Source organism: Aegilops tauschii, chromosome 4 (genome assembly GCF_002575655.3).
Source record: "Aegilops tauschii subsp. strangulata cultivar AL8/78 chromosome 4, Aet v6.0, whole genome shotgun sequence".
Classification (NCBI taxonomy): domain Eukaryota; kingdom Viridiplantae; phylum Streptophyta; class Magnoliopsida; order Poales; family Poaceae; genus Aegilops; species Aegilops tauschii.
This window is the reverse complement of record NC_053038.3, coordinates 236,329,615-236,354,858: the sequence shown is the minus strand read 5'-3', so window position 1 is coordinate 236,354,858 and position 25,244 is coordinate 236,329,615.

Below are 25,244 nucleotides of genomic sequence, written 5' to 3'. Positions count from 1 at the left end.
TCGGTAAATGACTGAAAAACAGCAATTGATGTCAGAACGTGTTGGAAATTGATGACGTCGCTTTGAAAGATGCATACTGAACGCAAAAATAGGCTGGAGTTCAAATAAGTTTAAAAAACATTGAAGTGCCCGTGTAATAGATGAGTTCTCGTCCGAAACCCTGATACTCCGAAAGAGATTGTCCAGTTCGTACACGAGGTGCGTCCAGTTTTCGTCGTGACCCTCTCTACTCTTTTGCACATGCTATGCGGGCGAAATGATGATACCATGCCAAGTTCCAACATTTTCAGAGTTCATTTTGTAGTGATTTTCAATTTCACCGTCATTTAGCTCTCTAAACAAATCGGTAGATGACTGAAAAATAGCAGATGATGTCAGAACGTGTTGGAAATTGATGACGTCGCTTTGAAAGATGCATACTGAATGCAAAAATAGGCTGGAGTTCAAATAAGTTCAAAAAACATTGAAGTGCCCGTGTAACAGATGAGTTCTCGTCCGAAACCCTGATACTCCGAAAGAGATTGTCCAGTTTGTACACGAGGTGCGTCCAGTTTTCGCCGTGACCCTCTATACTCTTTTGCACATGCTATGCGGGCGAAATGATGATACCATGCCAAGTTCCAACATTTTCAGAGTTCATTCTGTAGTGATTTTCAATTTCACCGTCATTTAGCTCTCTAAACAAATCGGTAGATGACTGAAAAACAGCAGATGATGTCAGAACGTGTTGGAAATTGATGACGTCGCTTTGAAAGATCCATACTGAACGCAAAAATAGGCTGGAGTTCAAATAAGTTTAAAAAACATTGAAGTGCCCGTGTAACAGATGAGTTCTGGTCCGAAACCCTGATACTCCGAAAGAGATTGTCCAGTTCGTACACGAGGTGCGTCCAGTTTTCGCCGTGACCCTCTCTACTCTTTTGCACATGCTATGCGGGCGAAATGATGATACCATGCCAAGTTCCAACATTTTAAGAGTTCATTTTGTAGTGATTTTCAATGTCACCGTCATTTAGCTCTCTAAACAAATCGGTAGATGATTGAAAAACAGCACATGATGTCAGAACGTGTTGGAAATTGATGACGTCGCTTTGAAAGATGCATACTGAACGCAAAAATTGGATGGAGTTCAAATAAGTTTAAAAAACATTGAAGTGCCCGTGTAACAGATGAGTTCTCGTCCGAAACCCTGATACTCCGAAAGAGATTGTCCAGTTCGTACACGAGGTGCGTCCAGTTTTCGCCGTGACCCTCTCTACTCTTTTGCACATGCTATGCGGGCGAAATGATGGTACCATGCCAAGTTCCAACATTTTCAGAGTTCATTTTGTAGTGATTTTCAATTTCACCGTCATTTAGCTCTCTAAACAATTCGGTAAATGACTGAAAACAGCAGATGATGTCAGAACGTGTTGGAAATTGATGACGTCGCTTTGAAAGATGCATACTGAACGCAAAAATAGGCTGGAGTTCAAATAAGTTTAAAAAACATTGAAGTGCCCATGTAACAGATGAGTTCTCGTCCGAAACCCTGGTACTCCGAAAGAGATTGTCCAGTTCGTACACGAGGTGCGTCCAGTTTTCGCCGTGACCCTCTCTACTCTTTTGCACATGCTATGCGGGCGAAATGATGATACCATGCCAAGTTCCAACATTTTCAGAGTTCATTTTGTAGTGATTTTCAATTTCACCGTCATTTAGCTCTCTAAACAAATCGGTAAATGACTGAAAAACAGCAGATGATGTCAGAACGTGTTGGAAATTGATGACGTCGCTTTGAAAGATGCATACTGAACGCAAAAATAGGCTGGAGTTCAAATAAGTTTAAAAAACATTGAAGTGCCCGTGTAACAGATGAGTTCTCGTCCGAAACCCTGATACTCCGAAAGAGATTGTCCAGTTCGTACACGAGGTGCGTCCAGTTTTCGCCGTGACCCTCTCTACTCTTTTGCACATGCTATGCGGGCGAAATGATGATACCATGCCAAGTTCCAACATTTTCAGAGTTCATTCTGTAGTGATTTTCAATTTCACCGTCATTTAGCTCTCTAAACAAATCGGTAGATGACTGAAAAATAGCAGATGATGTCAGAACGTGTTGGAAATTGATGACGTCGCTTTGAAAGATGCATACTGAATGCAAAAATAGGCTGGAGTTCAAATAAGTTTAAAAAACATTGAAGTGCCTGTGTAACAGATGAGTTCTCGTCCGAAACCCTGATACTCCGAAAGAGATTGTCCAGTTTGTACACGAGGTGCGTCCAGTTTTCGCCGTGACCCTCTCTACTCTTTTGCACATGCTATGCGGGCGAAATGATGATACCATGCCAAGTTCCAACATTTTCAGAGTTCATTTTGTAGTGATTTTCAATTTCACCGTCATTTAGCTCTCTCAACAAATCGGTAAATGACTGAAAAATAGCATATGATGTCAGAACGTGTTGGAAATTGATGACGTCGCTTTGAAAGATGCATACTGAACGTAAAAATAGGCTGGAGTTCAAATAAGTTTAAAAAACATTGAATTGCCCGTGTAACAGATGAGTTCTGGTCCGATACCCTGATACTCCGAAAGAGATTGTCCAGTTCGTACACGAGGTGCGTCCAGTTTTCGCCGTGACCCTCTCTACTATTTTGCACACGCTATGCGGGCGAAATGATGATACCATGCCAAGTTCCAACATTTTAAGAGTTCATTTTGTAGTGATTTTCAATGTCACCGTCATTTTGCTCTCTAAACAAATCGGTAGATGATTGAAAAACAACACATGATGTCAGAACGTGTTGGAAATTGATGACGTCGCTTTGAAAGATGCATACTGAACGCAAAAATTGGCTGGAGTTCAAATAAGTTTAAAAAACATTGAAGTGCCCGTGTAACAGATGAGTTCTCGTCCGAAACCCTGATACTCCGAAAGAGATTGTCCAGTTCGTACACGAGGTGCGTCCAGTTTTCGCCGTGACCCTCTCTACTCTTTTGCACATGCTATGCGGGCGAAATGATGATACCATGCCAAGTTCCAACATTTTAAGAGTTCATTTTGTAGTGATTTTCAATGTCACCGTCATTTAGCTCTCTAAACAAATCGGTAAATGACTGAAAAATAGCACATGATGTCAGAACGTGTTGGAAATTGATGACGTCACTTTGAAAGATGCATACTGAACGCAAAAATAGGCTGGAGTTCAAATAAGTTTAAAAAACATTGAATTGCCCGTGTAACAGATGAGTTCTCGTCCGAAACCCTGATACTCCGAAAGAGATTGTCCAGTTCGTACACGAGGTGCGTCCAGTTTTCGCCGTGACCCTCTCTACTCTTTTGCACATGCTATGCGGGCGAAATGATGATACCATGCCAAGTTCCAACATTTTAAGAGTTCATTTTGTAGTGATTTTCAATGTCACCGTCATTTAGCTCTCTAAACAAATCGGTAGATGATTGAAAAACAACACATGATGTCAGAACGTGTTGGAAATTGATGACGTCGCTTTGAAAGATGCATACTGCACGCAAAAATTGGCTGGAGTTCAAATAAGTTTAAAAAACATTGAAGTGCCCGTGTAACAGATGAGTTCTCGTCCGAAACCCTGATACTCCGAAAGAGATTGTCCAGTTCGTACACGAGGTGCGTCCAGTTTTCGCCGTGACCCTCTCTACTCTTTTGCACATGCTATGCGGGCGAAATGATGATACCATGCCAAGTTCCAACATTTTAAGAGTTCATTTTGTAGTGATTTTCAATGTCACCGTCATTTAGCTCTCTAAACAAATCGGTAGATGATTGAAAAACAACACATGATGTCAGAACGTGTTGGAAATTGATGACGTCGCTTTGAAAGATGCATACTGCACGCAAAATTTGGCTGGAGTTCAAATAAGTTTAAAAAACATTGAAGTGCCCGTGTAACAGATGAGTTCTCGTCAGAAACCCTGATACTCCGAAAGAGATTGTCCAGTTCGTAGACGAGGTGCGTCCAGTTTTCGCCGTGACCCTCTCTACTCTTTTGCACATGCTATGCGGGCGAAATGATGATACCATGCAAGGTTCCAACATTTTAAGAGTTCATTTTGTAATGATTTTCAATTTCATCGTCATTTAGCTCTCTAACCAAATCGATAAATGACTGAAAAACAGCAATTGATGTCAGAACATGTTGCAAATTGATGACGTCGCTTTGAATGATGCATACTGAACGCAAAAATTGGCTGGAGTTGAAATAACTTTAAAAAACATTGAAGTGCCCGTGTAACAGATGAGTTCTCTTCCGAAACCCTGATACTCCGAAAGAGATTGTCCAGTTTGTACACGAGGTGCGTCCAGTTTTCGCCGTGACCCTCTCTACTCTTTTGCACGTGCTATGCGGGGGAAATGATGATACCATGCCAAGTTCCAACATTTTCAGAGTTCATTTTGTAGTGATTTTCAATTTCACCGTCATTTAGCTCTCTAAACAAATCGGTAGATGACTGAAAAACAGCACATGATGTCAGAACGTGTTGGAAATTGATGACGTCGCTTTGAAAGATGCATACTGAACGCAAAAATAGGCTGGAGTTCAAATAAGTTTAAAAAACATTGAAGTGCCCGTGTAACAGATGAGTTCTCGTCCGAAACCCTGATACTCCGAAAGAGATTGTCCAGTTCGTACAGGAGGTGCGTCCAGTTTTCGCCGTGACCCTCTCTACTCTTTTGCACATGCTATGCGGGGGAAATGATGATACCATGCCAAGTTCCAACATTTTCAGAGTTCATTTTGTAGTGATTTTCAATTTCACCGTCATTTAGCTCTCTAAACAAATCGGTAAATGACTGAAAAACAGCAGATGATGTCAGAACGGCTTGGAAATTGATGACGTCGCTTTGAAAGATGCATACTGAACGCAAAAATAGGCTGGAGTTCAAATAAGTTTAAAAAACATTGAAGTGCCCGTGTGATAGATGAGTTCTCGTCCGAAACCCTGATACTCCGAAAGAGATTGTCCAGTTCGTACACGAGGTGCGTCCAGTTTTCGCCGTGACCCTCTCTACTCTTTTGCACATGCTATGCGGGCGAAATGTTGATACCATGCCAAGTTCCAACATTATCAGAGTTCATTTTGTAGTGATTTTCAATTTCACCGTCATTTAGCTCTCTAAACAAATCGGTAGATGACTGAAAAATAGCAGATGATGTCAGAAGGTGTTGGAAATTGATGACGTCGCTTTGAAAGATGCATACTGAACGCAAAAATAGGCTGGAGTTCAAATAAGTTTAAAAAACATTGAAGTGCCCGTGTGATAGATGAGTTGTCGTCCGAAACCCTGATAATCCGAAAGAGATTGTCCAGTTTGTACACGAGGTGCGTCCAGTTTTCGCCGTGACCCTCTCTACTCTTTTGCACATGCTATGCGGGCGAAATGATGATACCATGCCAAGTTCCAACATTTTCAGAGTTCATTTTGTAGTGATTTTCAATTTCACCGTCATTTAGCTCTCTAAACAAATCGGTAAATGACTGAAAAATAGCAGATGATGTCAGAACGTGTTGGAAATTGATGACGTCGCTTTGAAAGATGCATACTGAACGCAAAAATAGGCTGGAGTTCAAATAAGTTTAAAAAACATTGAAGTTCCCGTGTAACAGACGAGTTCTAGTCCAAAACCCTGATACTCCGAAAGAGATTGTCCAGTTCGTACACGAGGTGCGTCTAGTTTTCGCCGTGACCCTCTCTAGTCTTTTGCACATGCTATGCGGGCGAAATGATGATACCATGCCAAGTTCCAACATTTTCAGAGTTCATTTTGTAGTGATTTTCAATTTCACCGTCATTTAGCTCTCTAAACATATCGGTAAATGACTGAAAAATAGCAGATGATGTCAGAACGTGTTGGAAATTGATGACGTCGCTTTGAAAGATGCATACTGAACGCAAAAATAGGCTGGAGTTCAAATAAGTTTAAAAAACATTGAAGTGCCCGTGTAACAGACGAGTTCTGGTCCAGAACCCTGATAATCCGAAAGAGATTGTCCAGTTCGTACACGAGGTGCGTCCAGTTTTCGCCGTGACCCTCTCTACTCTTTTTCACATGCTATGCGGGCAAAATGATGATACCATGCCAAGTTCCAACATTTTCAGAGTTCATTTTGTAGTGATTTTCAATTTCACCGTCATTTAGCTCTCTAAACAAATCGGTAGATGACTGAAAAACAGCAGATGATGTCAGAACGTGTTGTAAATTGATGACGTCGCTTTGAAGGATGCATACTGAACGCAAAAATAGGCTGGAGTTCAAATAAATTTAAAAAACATTGAAGTGCCCGTGTAATAGATGAGTTCTCGTCCGAAACCCTGATACTCCGAAAGAGATTGTCCAGTTTTGTACACGAGGTGTGTGCAGTTTTCGCCGTGACCCTCTCTACCCTTTTGCACATGCTATGCGGGCGAAATGATGATACCATGCCAAGTTCCAACATTTTCAGAGTTCATTTTGTAGTGATTTTCAATTTCACCGTCATTTAGCTCTCTAAACAAATCGGTAGATGACTGAAAAACAGCATATGATGTCAGAACGTGTTGGAAATTGATGACGTCGCTTTGAAGGATGCATACTGAACGCAAAAATAGGCTGGAGTTCAAATAAATTTAAAAAACATTGAAGTGCCCGTGTAACAGATGAGTTCTCGTCCGAAACCCTGATACTCCGAAAAAGATTGTCCAGTTCGTACACGAGGTGCGTCCAGTTTTCGCCGTGACCCTCTCTACTCTTTTGCACATGCTATGCGGGCGAAATGATGATACCATGCCAAGTTCCAACATTTTCAGAGTTCATTTTGTAGTGATTTTCAATTTCACCGTCATTTAGCTCTCTAAACTAATCGGTAAATGACTGAAAAACAGCAGATGATGTCAGAACGTGTTGGAAATTGATGACGTCGCTTTGAAAGATGCATACTGAACGCAAAAATAGGCTGGAGTTCAAATAAGTTTAAAAAACATTGAAGTGCCCGTGTAACAGATGAGTTGTCGTCCGAAACCCTGATACTCCGAAAGAGATTGTCCAGTTCGTACACGAGGTGCGTCCAGTTTTCGCCGTGACCCTCTCTACTCTTTTGCACATGCTATGCGGGCGAAATGATGATACCATGCCAAGTTCCAACATTTTCAGAGTTCATTTTGTAGTGATTTTCAATTTCACCGTCATTTAGCTCTCTAAACAAATCGGTAGATGACTGAAAAACAGCAGATGATGTCAGAAGGTGTTGGAAATTGATGACGTCGCTTTGAAAGATGCATACTGAACGCAAAAATAGGCTGGAGTTCAAATAAGTTTAAAAAACATTGAAGTGCCCGTGTGACAGATGAGTTGTCGTCCGAAACCCTGATAATCCGAAAGAGATTGTCCAGTTTGTACACGAGGTGCGTCCAGTTTTCGCCGTGACCCTCTCTACTCTTTTGCACATGCTATGTGGGCGAAATGATGATACCATGCCAAGTTCCAACATTTTCAGAGTTCATTTTGTAGTGATTTTCAATTTCACCGTCATTTAGTTCTCTAAACAAATCGGTAAATGACTGAAAAATAGCAGATGATGTCAGAACGTGTTGGAAATTGATGACGTCGCTTTGAAAGATGCATACTGAACGCAAAAATAGGCTGGAGTTCAAATAAGTTTAAAAAACATTGAAGTGCCCGTGTAACAGACGAGTTCTGGTCCGAAACCCTGATACTCCGAAACAGATTGTCCAGTTCGTACACGAGGTGCGTCCAGTTTTTGCCGTGACCCTCTCTACTCTTTTGCACATGCTATGCGGGCGAAATGATGATACCATGCCAAGTTCCAACATTTTCAGAGTTCATTTTCTAGTGATTTTCAATTTCACCGTCATTTAGCTCTCTAAACAAATCGGTAAATGACTGAAAAATAGCAGATGATGTCAGAACGTGTTGGAAATTGATGACGTCGCTTTGAAAGATGCATACTGAACGCAAAAATAGGCTGGAGTTCAAATAAGTTTAAAAAACATTGAAGTGACCGTGTAACAGATGAGTTCTCATCCGAAACCCTGATAATCCGAAAGAGATTGTCCAGTTCGTACACGAGGTGCGTCCAGTTTTCGCCGTGACCCTCTCTACTCTTTTTCACATGCTATGCGGGCAAAATGATGATACCATGCCAAGTTCCAACATTTTCAGAGTTTATTTTGTAGTGATTTTCAATTTCACCGTCATTTAGCTCTCTAAACAAATCGGTAGATGACTGAAAAACAGCAGATGATGTCAGAACGTGTTGGAAATTGATGACGTCGCTTTGAAGGATGCATACTGAACGCAAAAATAGGCTGGAGTTCAAATAAATTTAAAAAACATTGAAGTGCCCGTGTAACAGATGAGTTCTCGTCTGAAACTCTGATACTCCGAAAGAGATTGTCCAGTTTTGTACACGAGGTGCGTCCAGTTTTCGCCGTGACCCTCTCTACTCTTTTGCACATGCTATGCGGGCGAAATGATGGTACCATGCCAAGTTCCAACATTTTCAGAGTTCATTTTGTAGTGATTTTCAATTTCACCGTCATTTAGCTCTCTAAACAAATCGGTAAATGACTGAAAAATAGCATTTGATGTCAGAACGTGTTGGAAATTGATGACGTCGCTTTCAAAGATGCATACTGAACGCAAAAATAGGCTGGAGTTCAAATAAGTTTAAAAAACATTGAAGTGCCCGTGTAACAGATGAGTTCTCGTCCGAAACCCTGATACTCCGAAAGAGATTGTCCAGTTTGTACACGAGGTGCGTCCAGTTTTCGCCGTGACCCTCTCTACTCTTTTGCACATGCTATGCGGGCGAAATGATGAAACCATGACAAGTTCCAACATTTTCAGAGTTCATTTTGTAGAGATTTTCAATTTCATCGTCACTTAGCTCTCTAACCAAATCGATAAATGACTGAAAAATAGCAATTAATGTCAGAACGTGTTGGAAATTGATGACGTCGCTTTGAATGATGCATACTGAACGCAAAAATAGACTGGAGTTCAAATAAGTTTAAAAAACATTGAAGTGACCGTGTAACAGATGAGTTCTCATCCGAAACCCTGATACTCCAAAAGAGATTCTCCAGTTTGTACACGAGGTGCGTCCAGTTTTCGCCGTGACCCTCTCTACTCTTTTGCACATGCTATGCGGGCGAAATGATGATACCATGCCAAGTTCCAACATTTTCAGACTTCATTTTGTAGTGATTTTCAATTTCACCGTCATTTAGCTCTATAACCAAATCGGTAGATGACTGAAAAACAGCAAATGATGTCAGAACGTGTTGGAAATTGATGACGTCGCTTTGAAAGATGCATACTGAACGCAAAAATAGGCTGGAGTTCAAATAAGTTTAAAAACATTGAAGTGCCCGTGTAACAGATGAGTTCTCGTCCGAAACCCTGATACTCCGAAAGAGATTGTCCAGTTTGTACACGAGGTGCGTCCAGTTTTCTCCGTGACCCTCTCTACTCTTTTGCACATGCTATGCGGGCGAAATGATGATACCATGCCAAGTTCCAACATTTTCAGAGTTCATTTTATAGTGATTTTCAATTTCACCGTCATTTAGCTCTCTAAACAAATCGGTAGATGACTGAAAAACAGCAAATGTTGTCAGAACATGTTGGAAATTGATGACGTCGCTTTGAAGGATGCATACTGTACGCAAAAATAGGCTGGAGTTCAAATAAGTTTAAAAAACATTGAAGTGCCCGTGTAACAGATGAGTTCTCGTCCGAAACCCTGATACTCCGAAAGAGATTGTCCAGTTGGTACACGAGGTGCGTGCAGTTTTCGCCGTGACCCTCTCTACCCTTTTGCACATGCTATGCGGGCGAAATGATGATACCATGCCAAGTTCCAACATTTTAAGAGTTCATTTTGTAGTGATTTTCAATGTCACCGTCATTTAGCTCTCTAAACAAATCGGTAGATGATTGAAAAACAGCACATGATGTCAGAACGTGTTGGAAATTGATGACGTCGCTTTGAAAGATGCATACTGAACGCAAAAATTGGATGGAGTTCAAATAAGTTTAAAAAACATTGAAGTGCCCGTGTAACAGATGAGTTCTCGTCCGAAACCCTGATACTCCGAAAGAGATTGTCCAGTTCGTACACGAGGTGCGTCCAGTTTTCGCCGTGACCCTCTCTACTCTTTTGCACATGCTATGCGGGCGAAATGATGGTACCATGCCAAGTTCCAACATTTTCAGAGTTCATTTTGTAGTGATTTTCAATTTCACCGTCATTTAGCTCTCTAAACAATTCGGTAAATGACTGAAAACAGCAGATGATGTCAGAACGTGTTGGAAATTGATGACGTCGCTTTGAAAGATGCATACTGAACGCAAAAATAGGCTGGAGTTCAAATAAGTTTAAAAAACATTGAAGTGCCCGTGTAACAGATGAGTTCTCGTCCGAAACCCTGGTACTCCGAAAGAGATTGTCCAGTTCGTACACGAGGTGCGTCCAGTTTTCGCCGTGACCCTCTCTACTCTTTTGCACATGCTATGCGGGCGAAATGATGATACCATGCCAAGTTCCAACATTTTCAGAGTTCATTTTGTAGTGATTTTCAATTTCACCGTCATTTAGCTCTCTAAACAAATCGGTAAATGACTGAAAAACAGCAGATGATGTCAGAACGTGTTGGAAATTGATGACGTCGCTTTGAAAGATGCATACTGAACGCAAAAATAGGCTGGAGTTCAAATAAGTTTAAAAAACATTGAAGTGCCCGTGTAACAGATGAGTTCTCGTCCGAAACCCTGATACTCCGAAAGAGATTGTCCAGTTCGTACACGAGGTGCGTCCAGTTTTCGCCGTGACCCTCTCTACTCTTTTGCACATGCTATGCGGGCGAAATGATGATACCATGCCAAGTTCCAACATTTTCAGAGTTCATTCTGTAGTGATTTTCAATTTCACCGTCATTTAGCTCTCTAAACAAATCGGTAGATGACTGAAAAATAGCAGATGATGTCAGAACGTGTTGGAAATTGATGACGTCGCTTTGAAAGATGCATACTGAATGCAAAAATAGGCTGGAGTTCAAATAAGTTTAAAAAACATTGAAGTGCCTGTGTAACAGATGAGTTCTCGTCCGAAACCCTGATACTCCGAAAGAGATTGTCCAGTTTGTACACGAGGTGCGTCCAGTTTTCGCCGTGACCCTCTCTACTCTTTTGCACATGCTATGCGGGCGAAATGATGATACCATGCCAAGTTCCAACATTTTCAGAGTTCATTTTGTAGTGATTTTCAATTTCACCGTCATTTAGCTCTCTAAACAAATCGGTAAATGACTGAAAAATAGCATATGATGTCAGAACGTGTTGGAAATTGATGACGTCGCTTTGAAAGATGCATACTGAACGCAAAAATAGGCTGGAGTTCAAATAAGTTTAAAAAACATTGAATTGCCCGTGTAACAGATGAGTTCTGGTCCGATACCCTGATACTCCGAAAGAGATTGTCCAGTTCGTACACGAGGTGCGTCCAGTTTTCGCCGTGACCCTCTCTACTATTTTGCACACGCTATGCGGGCGAAATGATGATACCATGCCAAGTTCCAACATTTTAAGAGTTCATTTTGTAGTGATTTTCAATGTCACCGTCATTTTGCTCTCTAAACAAATCGGTAGATGATTGAAAAACAACACATGATGTCAGAACGTGTTGGAAATTGATGACGTCGCTTTGAAAGATGCATACTGAACGCAAAAATTGGCTGGAGTTCAAATAAGTTTAAAAAACATTGAAGTGCCCGTGTAACAGATGAGTTCTCGTCCGAAACCCTGATACTCCGAAAGAGATTGTCCAGTTCGTACACGAGGTGCGTCCAGTTTTCGCCGTGACCCTCTCTACTCTTTTGCACATGCTATGCGGGCGAAATGATGATACCATGCCAAGTTCCAACATTTTAAGAGTTCATTTTGTAGTGATTTTCAATGTCACCGTCATTTAGCTCTCTAAACAAATCGGTAAATGACTGAAAAATAGCACATGATGTCAGAACGTGTTGGAAATTGATGACGTCACTTTGAAAGATGCATACTGAACGCAAAAATAGGCTGGAGTTCAAATAAGTTTAAAAAACATTGAATTGCCCGTGTAACAGATGAGTTCTCGTCCGAAACCCTGATACTCCGAAAGAGATTGTCCAGTTCGTACACGAGGTGCGTCCAGTTTTCGCCGTGACCCTCTCTACTCTTTTGCACATGCTATGCGGGCGAAATGATGATACCATGCCAAGTTCCAACATTTTAAGAGTTCATTTTGTAGTGATTTTCAATGTCACCGTCATTTAGCTCTCTAAACAAATTGGTAGATGATTGAAAAACAACACATGATGTCAGAACGTGTTGGAAATTGATGACGTCGCTTTGAAAGATGCATACTGCACGCAAAAATTGGCTGGAGTTCAAATAAGTTTAAAAAACATTGAAGTGCCCGTGTAACAGATGAGTTCTGGTCCGAAACCCTGATACTCCGAAAGAGATTGTCCAGTTCGTACACGAGGTGCGTCCAGTTTTCGCCGTGACCCTCTCTACTCTTTTGCACATGCTATGCGGGCGAAATGATGATACCATGCCAAGTTCCAACATTTTAAGAGTTCATTTTGTAGTGATTTTCAATGTCACCGTCATTTAGCTCTCTAAACAAATCGGTAGATGATTGAAAAACAACACATGATGTCAGAACGTGTTGGAAATTGATGACGTCGCTTTGAAAGATGCATACTGCACGCAAAATTTGGCTGGAGTTCAAATAAGTTTAAAAAACATTGAAGTGCCCGTGTAACAGATGAGTTCTCGTCAGAAACCCTGATACTCCGAAAGAGATTGTCCAGTTCGTAGACGAGGTGCGTCCAGTTTTCGCCGTGACCCTCTCTACTCTTTTGCACATGCTATGCGGGCGAAATGATGATACCATGCAAGGTTCCAACATTTTAAGAGTTCATTTTGTAATGATTTTCAATTTCATCGTCATTTAGCTCTCTAACCAAATCGATAAATGACTGAAAAACAGCAATTGATGTCAGAACATGTTGCAAATTGATGACGTCGCTTTGAATGATGCATACTGAACGCAAAAATAGGCTGGAGTTGAAATAACTTTAAAAAACATTGAAGTGCCCGTGTAACAGATGAGTTCTCTTCCGAAACCCTGATACTCCGAAAGAGATTGTCCAGTTTGTACACGAGGTGCGTCCACTTTTCGCCGTGACCCTCTCTACTCTTTTGCACGTGCTATGCGGGGGAAATGATGATACCATGCCAAGTTCCAACATTTTCAGAGTTCATTTTGTAGTGATTTTCAATTTCACCGTCATTTAGCTCTCTAAACAAATCGGTAGATGACTGAAAAACAGCACATGATGTCAGAACGTGTTGGAAATTGATGACGTCGCTTTGAAAGATGCATACTGAACGCAAAAATAGGCTGGAGTTCAAATAAGTTTAAAAAACATTGAAGTGCCCGTGTAACAGATGAGTTCTCGTCCGAAACCCTGATACTCCGAAAGAGATTGTCCAGTTCGTACAGGAGGTGCGTCCAGTTTTCGCCGTGACCCTCTCTACTCTTTTGCACATGCTATGCGGGGGAAATGATGATACCATGCCAAGTTCCAACATTTTCAGAGTTCATTTTGTAGTGATTTTCAATTTCACCGTCATTTAGCTCTCTAAACAAATCGGTAAATGACTGAAAAACAGCAGATGATGTCAGAACGTGTTGGAAATTGATGACGTCGCTTTGAAAGATGCATACTGAACGCAAAAATAGGCTGGAGTTCAAATAAGTTTAAAAAACATTGAAGTGCCCGTGTGATAGATGAGTTCTCGTCCGAAACCCTGATACTCCGAAAGAGATTGTCCAGTTCGTACACGAGGTGCGTCCAGTTTTCGCCGTGACCCTCTCTACTCTTTTGCACATGCTATGCGGGCGAAATGTTGATACCATGCCAAGTTCCAACATTATCAGAGTTCATTTTGTAGTGATTTTCAATTTCACCGTCATTTAGCTCTCTAAACAAATCGGTAGATGACTGAAAAATAGCAGATGATGTCAGAAGGTGTTGGAAATTGATGACGTCGCTTTGAAAGATGCATACTGAACGCAAAAATAGGCTGGAGTTCAAATAAGTTTAAAAAACATTGAAGTGCCCGTGTGATAGATGAGTTGTCGTCCGAAACCCTGATAATCCGAAAGAGATTGTCCAGTTTGTACACGAGGTGCGTCCAGTTTTCGCCGTGACCCTCTCTACTCTTTTGCACATGCTATGCGGGCGAAATGATGATACCATGCCAAGTTCCAACATTTTCAGAGTTCATTTTGTAGTGATTTTCAATTTCACCGTCATTTAGCTCTCTAAACAAATCGGTAAATGACTGAAAAATAGCAGATGATGTCAGAACGTGTTGGAAATTGATGACGTCGCTTTGAAAGATGCATACTGAACGCAAAAATAGGCTGGAGTTCAAATAAGTTTAAAAAACATTGAAGTTCCCGTGTAACAGACGAGTTCTAGTCCAAAACCCTGATACTCCGAAAGAGATTGTCCAGTTCGTACACGAGGTGCGTCTAGTTTTCGCCGTGACCCTCTCTAGTCTTTTGCACATGCTATGCGGGCGAAATGATGATACCATGCCAAGTTCCAACATTTTCAGAGTTCATTTTGTAGTGATTTTCAATTTCACCGTCATTTAGCTCTCTAAACATATCGGTAAATGACTGAAAAATAGCAGATGATGTCAGAACGTGTTGGAAATTGATGACGTCGCTTTGAAAGATGCATACTGAACGCAAAAATAGGCTGGAGTTCAAATAAGTTTAAAAAACATTGAAGTGCCCGTGTAACAGACGAGTTCTGGTCCAGAACCCTGATAATCCGAAAGAGATTGTCCAGTTCGTACACGAGGTGCGTCCAGTTTTCGCCGTGACCCTCTCTACTCTTTTTCACATGCTATGCGGGCAAAATGATGATACCATGCCAAGTTCCAACATTTTCAGAGTTCATTTTGTAGTGATTTTCAATTTCACCGTCATTTAGCTCTCTAAACAAATCGGTAGATGACTGAAAAACAGCAGATGATGTCAGAACGTGTTGTAAATTGATGACGTCGCTTTGAAGGATGCATACTGAACGCAAAAATAGGCTGGAGTTCAAATAAATTTAAAAAACATTGAAGTGCCCGTGTAATAGATGAGTTCTCGTCCGAAACCCTGATACTCCGAAAGAGATTGTCCAGTTTTGTACACGAGGTGTGTGCAGTTTTCGCCGTGACCCTCTCTACCCTTTTGCACATGCTATGCGGGCGAAATGATGATACCATGCCAAGTTCCAACATTTTCAGAGTTCATTTTGTAGTGATTTTCAATTTCACCGTCATTTAGCTCTCTAAACAAATCGGTAGATGACTGAAAAACAGCATATGATGTCAGAACGTGTTGGAAATTGATGACGTCGCTTTGAAGGATGCATACTGAACGCAAAAATAGGCTGGAGTTCAAATAAATTTAAAAAACATTGAAGTGCCCGTGTAACAGATGAGTTCTCGTCCGAAACCCTGATACTCCGAAAAAGATTGTCCAGTTCGTACACGAGGTGCGTCCAGTTTTCGCCGTGACCCTCTCTACTCTTTTGCACATGCTATGCGGGCGAAATGATGATACCATGCCAAGTTCCAACATTTTCAGAGTTCATTTTGTAGTGATTTTCAATTTCACCGTCATTTAGCTCTCTAAACTAATCGGTAAATGACTGAAAAACAGCAGATGATGTCAGAACGTGTTGGAAATTGATGACGTCGCTTTGAAAGATGCATACTGAACGCAAAAATAGGCTGGAGTTCAAATAAGTTTAAAAAACATTGAAGTGCCCGTGTAACAGATGAGTTGTCGTCCGAAACCCTGATACTCCGAAAGAGATTGTCCAGTTCGTACACGAGGTGCGTCCAGTTTTCGCCGTGACCCTCTCTACTCTTTTGCACATGCTATGCGGGCGAAATGATGATACCATGCCAAGTTCCAACATTTTCAGAGTTCATTTTGTAGTGATTTTCAATTTCACCGTCATTTAGCTCTCTAAACAAATCGGTAGATGACTGAAAAACAGCAGATGATGTCAGAAGGTGTTGGAAATTGATGACGTCGCTTTGAAAGATGCATACTGAACGCAAAAATAGGCTGGAGTTCAAATAAGTTTAAAAAACATTGAAGTGCCCGTGTGACAGATGAGTTGTCGTCCGAAACCCTGATAATCCGAAAGAGATTGTCCAGTTTGTACACGAGGTGCGTCCAGTTTTCGCCGTGACCCTCTCTACTCTTTTGCACATGCTATGTGGGCGAAATGATGATACCATGCCAAGTTCCAACATTTTCAGAGTTCATTTTGTAGTGATTTTCAATTTCACCGTCATTTAGTTCTCTAAACAAATCGGTAAATGACTGAAAAATAGCAGATGATGTCAGAACGTGTTGGAAATTGATGACGTCGCTTTGAAAGATGCATACTGAACGCAAAAATAGGCTGGAGTTCAAATAAGTTTAAAAAACATTGAAGTGCCCGTGTAACAGACGAGTTCTGGTCCGAAACCCTGATACTCCGAAACAGATTGTCCAGTTCGTACACGAGGTGCGTCCAGTTTTTGCCGTGACCCTCTCTACTCTTTTGCACATGCTATGCGGGCGAAATGATGATACCATGCCAAGTTCCAACATTTTCAGAGTTCATTTTCTAGTGATTTTCAATTTCACCGTCATTTAGCTCTCTAAACAAATCGGTAAATGACTGAAAAATAGCAGATGATGTCAGAACGTGTTGGAAATTGATGACGTCGCTTTGAAAGATGCATACTGAACGCAAAAATAGGCTGGAGTTCAAATAAGTTTAAAAAACATTGAAGTGCCCGTGTAACAGATGAGTTCTCGTCCGAAACCCTGATACTCCAAAAGAGATTGTCCAGTTTGTACACGAGGTGCGTCCAGTTTTCGCCGTGACCCTCTCTACTCTTTTGCACATGCTATGCGGGCGAAATGATGAAACCATGACAAGTTCCAACATTTTCAGAGTTCATTTTGTAGAGATTTTCAATTTCATCGTCACTTAGCTCTCTAACCAAATCGATAAATGACTGAAAAATAGCAATTAATGTCAGAACGTGTTGGAAATTGATGACGTCGCTTTGAATGATGCATACTGAACGCAAAAATAGACTGGAGTTCAAATAAGTTTAAAAAACATTGAAGTGACCGTGTAACAGATGAGTTCTCATCCGAAACCCTGATACTCCAAAAGAGATTCTCCAGTTTGTACACGAGGTGCGTCCAGTTTTCGCCGTGACCCTCTCTACTCTTTTGCACATGCTATGCGGGCGAAATGATGATACCATGCCAAGTTCCAACATTTTCAGACTTCATTTTGTAGTGATTTTCAATTTCACCGTCATTTAGCTCTCTAAACAAATCGGTAAATGACTGAAAAACAGCAAATGATGTCAGAACGTGTTGGAAATTGATGACGTCGCTTTGAAAGATGCATACTGAATGCAAAAATAGGCTGGATTTCAAATAAGTTTAAAAAACATTGAAGTGCCCGTGTAACAGATGAGTTCTCGTCCGAAACCCTGATACTCCGAAAGAGATTGTCCAGTTTGTACACGAGGTGCGTCCAGTTTTCGCCGTGACCCTCTCTACTCTTTTGCACATGCTATGCAGGCGAAATGATGATACCATGCCAAGTTCCAACATTTTCAGAGTTCATTTTGTAGTGATTTTCAATTTCACCGTCATTTAGCTCTCTAAAGAAATCGGTAAATGACTGAAAAACAGCAGATGATGTCAGAACGTGTTGGAAATTGATGACGTCGCTTTCAAAGATGCATACTGAACGCAAAAATAGGCTGGAGTTCAAATAAGTTTAAAAAACATTGAAGTGCCCGTGTAACAGATGAGTTCGCGTCCGAAACCCTGATACTCCGAAAGAGATTGTCCAGTTCGTACACGAGGTGCGTCCAGTTTTCTCCGTGACCCTCTCTACTCTTTTGCACATGCTATGCGGGCGAAATGATGATACCATGCCAAGTTCCAACATTTTCAGAGTTCATTCTGTAGTGATTTTCAATTTCACCGTCATTTAGCTCTCTAAACAAATCGGTAGATGACTGAAAAATAGCAGATGATGTCAGAACGTGTTGGAAATTGATGACGTCGCTTTGAAAGATGCATACTGAATGCAAAAATAGGCTGGAGTTCAAATAAGTTTAAAAAACATTGAAGTGCCCGTGTAACAGATGAGTTCTCGTCCGAAACCTTGATACTCCGAAAGAGATTGTCTAGTTTGTACACGAGGTGCGTCCAGTTTTCGCCGTGACCCTCTCTACTCTTTTGCACATGCTATGCGGGCGAAATGATGATACCATGCCAAGTTCCAACATTTTCAGAGTTCATTTTGTAGTGATTTTCAATTTCACCGTCATTTAGCTCTCTAAACAAATCAGTAGATGACTGAAAAACAGCGGATGATGTCAGAACGTGTTGGAAATTGATGACGTCGCTTTGAAAGATGCATACTGAACGCAAAAATAGGCTGGAGTTCAAATAAGTTTAAAAAACAATGAAGTGCCCCTGTAACAGATGAGTTCTTGTCCGAAACCCTGATACTCCGAAAGAGATTGTCCAGTTTGTACACGAGGTGCGTCCAGTTTTCGCCGTGACCCTCTCTACTCTTTTGCACATGCTATGCGGGCGAAATGATGATACCATGCCAAGTTCCAACATTTTCAGAGTTCATTTTGTAGTGATTTTCAATTTCACCGTCATTTAGCTCTCTAAACAATTCTGTAAATGACTGAAAACAGCAGATGATGTCAGAACGTGTTGGAAATTGATGACGTCGCTTTGAAAGATGCATACTGAACGCAAAATAGGCTGGAGTTGAAATAAGTTTAAAAAATATTGAAGTGCCCGTGTAACAGATGAGTTCTCGTCCGAAACCCTGATACTCCGAAAGAGATTGTCCAGTTCGTACACGAGGTGCGTCCAGTTTTCGCCGTGACCCTCTCTACTCTTTTGCACATGCTATGCGGGCGAAATGATGATACCATGCCAAGTTCCAACATTTTAAGAGTTCATTTTGTAGTGATTTTCAATGTCACCGTCATTTAGCTCTCTAAACAAATCGGTAGATGATTGAAAAACAACACATGATGTCAGAACGTGTTGGAAATTGATGACGTCGCTTTGAAAGATGCATACTGCACGCAAAAATTGGCTGGAGTTCAAATAAGTTTAAAAAACATTGAAGTGCCCGTGTAACAGATGAGTTCTCGTCCGAAACCCTGATACTCCGAAAGAGATTGTCCAGTTCGTACACGAGGTGCGTCCAGTTTTCGCCGTGACCCTCTCTACTCTTTTGCACATGCTATGCGGGCGAAATGATGATACCATGCCAAGTTCCAACATTTTAAGAGTTCATTTTGTAGTGATTTTCAATGTCACCGTCATTTAGCTCTCTAAACAAATCGGTAGATGATTGAAAAACAACACATGATGTCAGAACGTGTTGGAAATTGATGACGTCGCTTTGAAAGATGCATACTGCACGCAAAATTTGGCTGGAGTTCAAATAAGTTTAAAAAACATTGAAGTGCCCGTGTAACAGATGAGTTCTCGTCAGAAACCCTGATACTCCGAAAGAGATTGTCCAGTTCGTAGACGAGGTGCGTCCAGTTTTCGCCGTGACCCTCTCTACTCTTTTGCACATGCTATGCGGGCGAAATGATGATACCATGCAAGGTTCCAACATTTTAAGAGTTCATTTTGTAATGATTTTCAATTTCATCGTCATTTAGCTCTCTAACCAAATCGATAAATGACTGAAAAACAGCAATTGATGTCAGAACATGTTGCAAATTGATGATGTCGCTTTGAATGATGCATACTGAACGCAAAAATAGGCTGGAGTTCAAATAAGTTTAAAAAACATTGAAGTGCCCGTGTAACAGATGAGTTCTCGTCCGAAACAATGATACTCAGAAAGAGATTGTCCAGTTTGTACACGAGGTGCGTCAAGTTTTCGCCGTGACCCTCTCTACTCTTTTGCACATACTATGCGGGCGAAATGATGATACCATGCCAAGTTCCAATATTTTCAAAGTTCATTTTGTAGTGATTTTCAATTTCACCGTCATTTAGCTCTCTAACCAAATCGACAAATGACTGAAAAACAGCAATTGATGTCAGAACGTGTTGGAAATTGATGATGTCGCTTTCAATGATGCATACTGAACGCAAAAATAGGCTGGAGTTCAAATAAGTTTAAAAAACATTGAAGTGCCCGTGTAACAGATGAGTTATCGTCCGAAACCCTGATACTCCGAAAGAGATTGTCCAGTTCGTACAGGAGGTGCGTCCAGTTTTCGCCGTGACCCTCTCTACTCTTTTGCACATGCTATGCAGGCGAAATGATGATACCATGCCAAGTTCCAACATTTTCAGAGTTCATTTTCTAGTGATTTTCAATTTCACCGTCATTTAGCTCTCTAAACAAATCGGTAAATGACTGAAAAACAGCAGATGATGTCAGAACGTGTTGGAAATTGATGACGTCGCTTTGAAAGATGCATACTGAACGCAAAAATAGGCTGGAGTTCAAATAAGTTTAAAAAACATTGAAGTGCCCGTGTAACAGATGAGTTCTCGTCCGAAACCCTGATACTCCGAAAGAGATTGTCCAGTTCGTACACGAGGTGCGTCCAGTTTTCTCCGTGACCCTCTCTACTCTTTTGCACATGCTATGCGGGGGAAATGATGATACCATGCCAAGTTCCAACATTTTCAGAGTTCATTTTGTAGTGATTTTCAATTTCACCGTCATTTAGCTCTCTAAACAAATCGGTAAATGACTGAAAAACAGCAGATGATGTCAGAACGTGTTGGAAATTGATGACGTCGCTTTGAAAGATGCATACTGAACGCAAAAATAGGCTGGAGTTCAAATAAGTGTAAAAAACATTGAAGTGCCCGTGTAACAGATGAGTTCTCGTCCGAAACACTGATACTCCGAAAGAGATTGTCCAGTTTGTACACGAGGTGCGTCGAGTTTTCGCCGTGACCCTCTCTACTCTTTTGCACATACTATGCGGGCGAAATGATGATACCATGCCAAGTTCCAACATTTTCAGAGTTCATTTTGTAGTGATTTTCAATTTCACCGTCATTTAGCTCTCTAACCAAATCGACAAATGACTGAAAAACAGCAATTGATGTCAGAACGTGTTGGAAATTGATGACGTCGCTTTGAATGATGCATACTGAACGCAAAAATAGGCTGGAGTTCAAATAAGTTTAAAAAACATTGAAGTGCCCTTGTAACAGATGAGTTATCGTCCGAAACCCTGATACTGCGAAAGAGATTGTCCAGTTTGTACACGAGGTGCGTCCAGTTTCGCCGTGACCCTCTCTACACTTTTGCACATGCTATGCAGGCGAAATGATGATACCATGCCAAGTTCCAACATTTTCAGAGTTCATTTTGTAGTGATTTTCAATTTCACCGTCATTTAGCTCTCTAAAGAAATTGGTAAATGACTGAAAAACAGCAGATGATGTCAGAACGTGTTGGAAATTGATGACGTCGCTTTCAAAGATGCATACTGAACGCAAAAATAGGCTGGAGTTCAAATAAGTTTAAAAAACATTGAAGTGCCCGTGTAACAGATGAGTTCTCGTCCGAAACCCTGATACTCCGAAAGAGATTGTCCAGTTCGTACACGAGGTGCGTCCAGTTTTCTCCGTGACCCTCTCTACTCTTTTGCACATGCTATGCGGGCGAAATGATGATACCATGCCAAGTTCCAACATTTTCAGAGTTCATTTTGTAGTGATTTTCAATTTCACCGTCATTTAGCTCTCTAAACAAATCGGTAGATGACTGAAAAACAGCAAATGATGTCAGAACATGTTGGAAATTGATGACGTCGCTTTGAAGGATGCATACTGAACGCAAAAATAGGCTGGAGTTCAAATAAGTTTAAAAAACATTGAAGTGCCCGTGTAACAGATGAGTTCTCGTCCGAAACCCTGATACTCCGAAAGAGATTGTCTAGTTTGTACACGAGGTGCGTCCAGTTTTCGCCGTGACCCTCTCTACTCTTTTGCACATGCTATGCGGGCGAAATGATGATACCATGCCAAGTTCCAACATTTTCAGAGTTCATTTTGTAGTGATTTTCAATTTCACCGTCATTTAGCTCTCTAAACAAATCAGTAGATGACTGAAAAACAGCGGATGATGTCAGAACGTGTTGGAAATTGATGACGTCGCTTTGAAAGATGCATACTGAACGCAAAAATAGGCTGGAGTTCAAGTAAGTTTAAAAAACATTAAAGTGCCCGTGTAACAGATGAGTTCTGGTCCGAAACCCTGATACTCCGAAAGAGATTGTCCAGTTCGTACACGAGGTGCGTCCAGTTTTCGCCGTGACCCTGACTACTCTTTTGCACATGCTATGCGGGCAAAATGATGATACCATGCCAAGTTCCAACATTTTGAGAGTTCATTTTGTAGTGATTTTCAATTTCACCGTCATTTAGCTCTCTAAACAAATCGGTAGATGACTGAAAAACAGCAGATGATGTCAGAACGTGTTGGAAATTGATGACGTCGCTTTGAAGGATGCATACTGAACGCAAAAATAGGCTGGAGTTCAAATAAGTTTAAAAAACATTGAAGTGCCCGTGTAACAGATGAGTTCTCGTCCGAAACCCTGATACTCCGAAAGAGATTGTCCAGTTCGTACACGAGGTGCGTCCAGTTTTTGCCGTGACCCTCTCTATTCTTTTGCACATGCTATGCGGGCGAAATGATGATACCATGCCAAGTTCCAACATTTTCAGAGTTCATTTTGTAGTGATTTTCAATTTCACCGTCATTTAGCTCTCTAAACAAATCGGTAAATGACTGAAAAACAGCAGATGATGTCAGAACGTGTTGGAAATTGATGACGTCGCTTTGAAAGATGCATACTGAACGCAAAAATAGGCTGGAGTTCAAATAAGTGTAAAAAACATTGAAGTGCCCGTGTAACAGATGAGTTCTCGTCCGAAACCCTGATACTCCGAAAGAGATTGTCCAGTTCGTACACGAGGTGCGTCCAGTTTTCGCCGTGACCCTGTCTACTCTTTTGCACATGCTATGCGGGCGAAATGATGATACCATGCCAAGTTCCATCATTTTCAGAGTTCACTTTGTAGTGATTTTCAATTTCACCGTCATTTAGCTCTCTAAACAAATCGGTAGATGACTGAAAACAGCAGAAGATGTCAGAACGTGTTGGAAATTGATGACGTCGCTTTGAAAGATGCATACTGAACGCAAAAATAGGCTGGAGTTCAAATAAGTTTAAAAAACATTGAAGTGCCCGTGTAACAGATGAGTTCTCGTCCGAAACCCTGATACTCCGAAAGAGATTGTCCAGTTTGTACACGAGGTGCGTCCAGTTTTCGCCGTGACCCTCTCTACTCTTTTGCACATGCTATGCGGGCGAAATGATGATACCATGCGAAGTTCCAACATTTTCAGAGTTCATTTTGTAGTGATTTTCAATTTCACCGTCATTTAGCTCTCTAAACAAATCGGTAGATGACTGAAAAACAGCAGATGATGTCAGAACGTGTTGGAAATTGATGACGTCGCTTTGAAAGATGCATACTGAACGCAAAAATAGGCTGCAGTTCAAATAAGTTTAAAAAACATTGAAGTGCCCGTGTAACAGATGAGTTCTCGTCCGAAACCCTGATACTCCGAAAGAGATTGTCCAGTTTGTACACGAGGTGTGTCCAGTTTGCGCCGTGACCCTCTCTACTCTTTTGCACATGCTATGCGGGCGAAATGATGATACCATGACAAGTTCCAACATTTTCAGAGTTCATTTTGTAGTGATTTTCAATTTCATCGTCACTTAGCTCTCTAACCAAATCGATAAATGACTGAAAAATAGCAATTGATGTCAGAACGTGTTGGAAATTGATGACGTCGCTTTGAATGATGCATACTGAACGCAAAAATAGGCTGGAGTTCAAATAAGTTTAAAAAACATTGAAGTGCCCGTGTAACAGATGAGTTCTCGTCCGAAACCCTGATACTCCAAAAGAGATTGTCCAGTTTGTACACGAGGTGCGTCCAGTTTTCGCCGTGACCCTCTCTACTCTTTTGCACATGCTATGCGGGCGAAATGATGATACCATGCCAAGTTCCAACATTTTCAGAGTTCATTTTGTAGTAATTTTCAATTTCACCGTCATTTAGCTCTCTAAAAAAATCGGTAAACGACTGAAAAAAAGCAAATGATGTCAGAACGTGTTGGAAATTGATGACGTCGCTTTGAAAGATGCATACTGAATGCAAAAATAGGCTGGAGTTCAAATAAGTTTAAACAACATTGAAGTGCCCGTGTAACAGATGAGTTCTCGTCCAAAACCCTGATACTCCGAAAGAGATTATCCAGTTTGTACACGAGGTGCGTCTAGTTTTCGCCGTGACCCTCTCTACTCTTTTGCACATGCTGTGCGAGTGAAATGATGATACCATGCCAAGTTCCAACATTTTCAGAGTTCATTTTGTAGTGATTTTCAATTTCACCGTCATTTAGCTCTCTAAACAAATCGGTAAATGACTAAAAAACAGCAAATAATGTCAGAACATGTTGGAAATTGATGACGTCGCTTTCAAAGATGCATATTGAACGCAAAAATAGGCTGGAGTTCAAATAAGTTTAAAAAACATTGAAGTGCCCGTGTAACAGATGAGTTCTCGTCCGAAACACTGATACTCCGAAAGAGATTGTCCAGTTTGTACACGAGGTGCGTCGAGTTTTCGCCATGACCCTCTCTACTCTTTTGCACATACTATGCGGGCGAAATGATGATACCATGCCAAGTTCCAACATTTTCAGAGTTCATTTTGTAGTGATTTTCAATTTCACCGTCATTTAGCTCTCTAACCAAATCGACAAATGACTGAAAAACAGCAATTGATGTCAGAACGTGTTGGAAATTGATGACGTCGCTTTGAATGATGCATACTGAACGCAAAAATAGGCTGGAGTTCAAATAAGTTTAAAAAACATTGAAGTGCCCTTGTAACAGATGAGTTATCGTCCGAAACCCTGATACTCCGAAAGAGATTGTCCAGTTTGTACACGAGGTGCGTCGAGT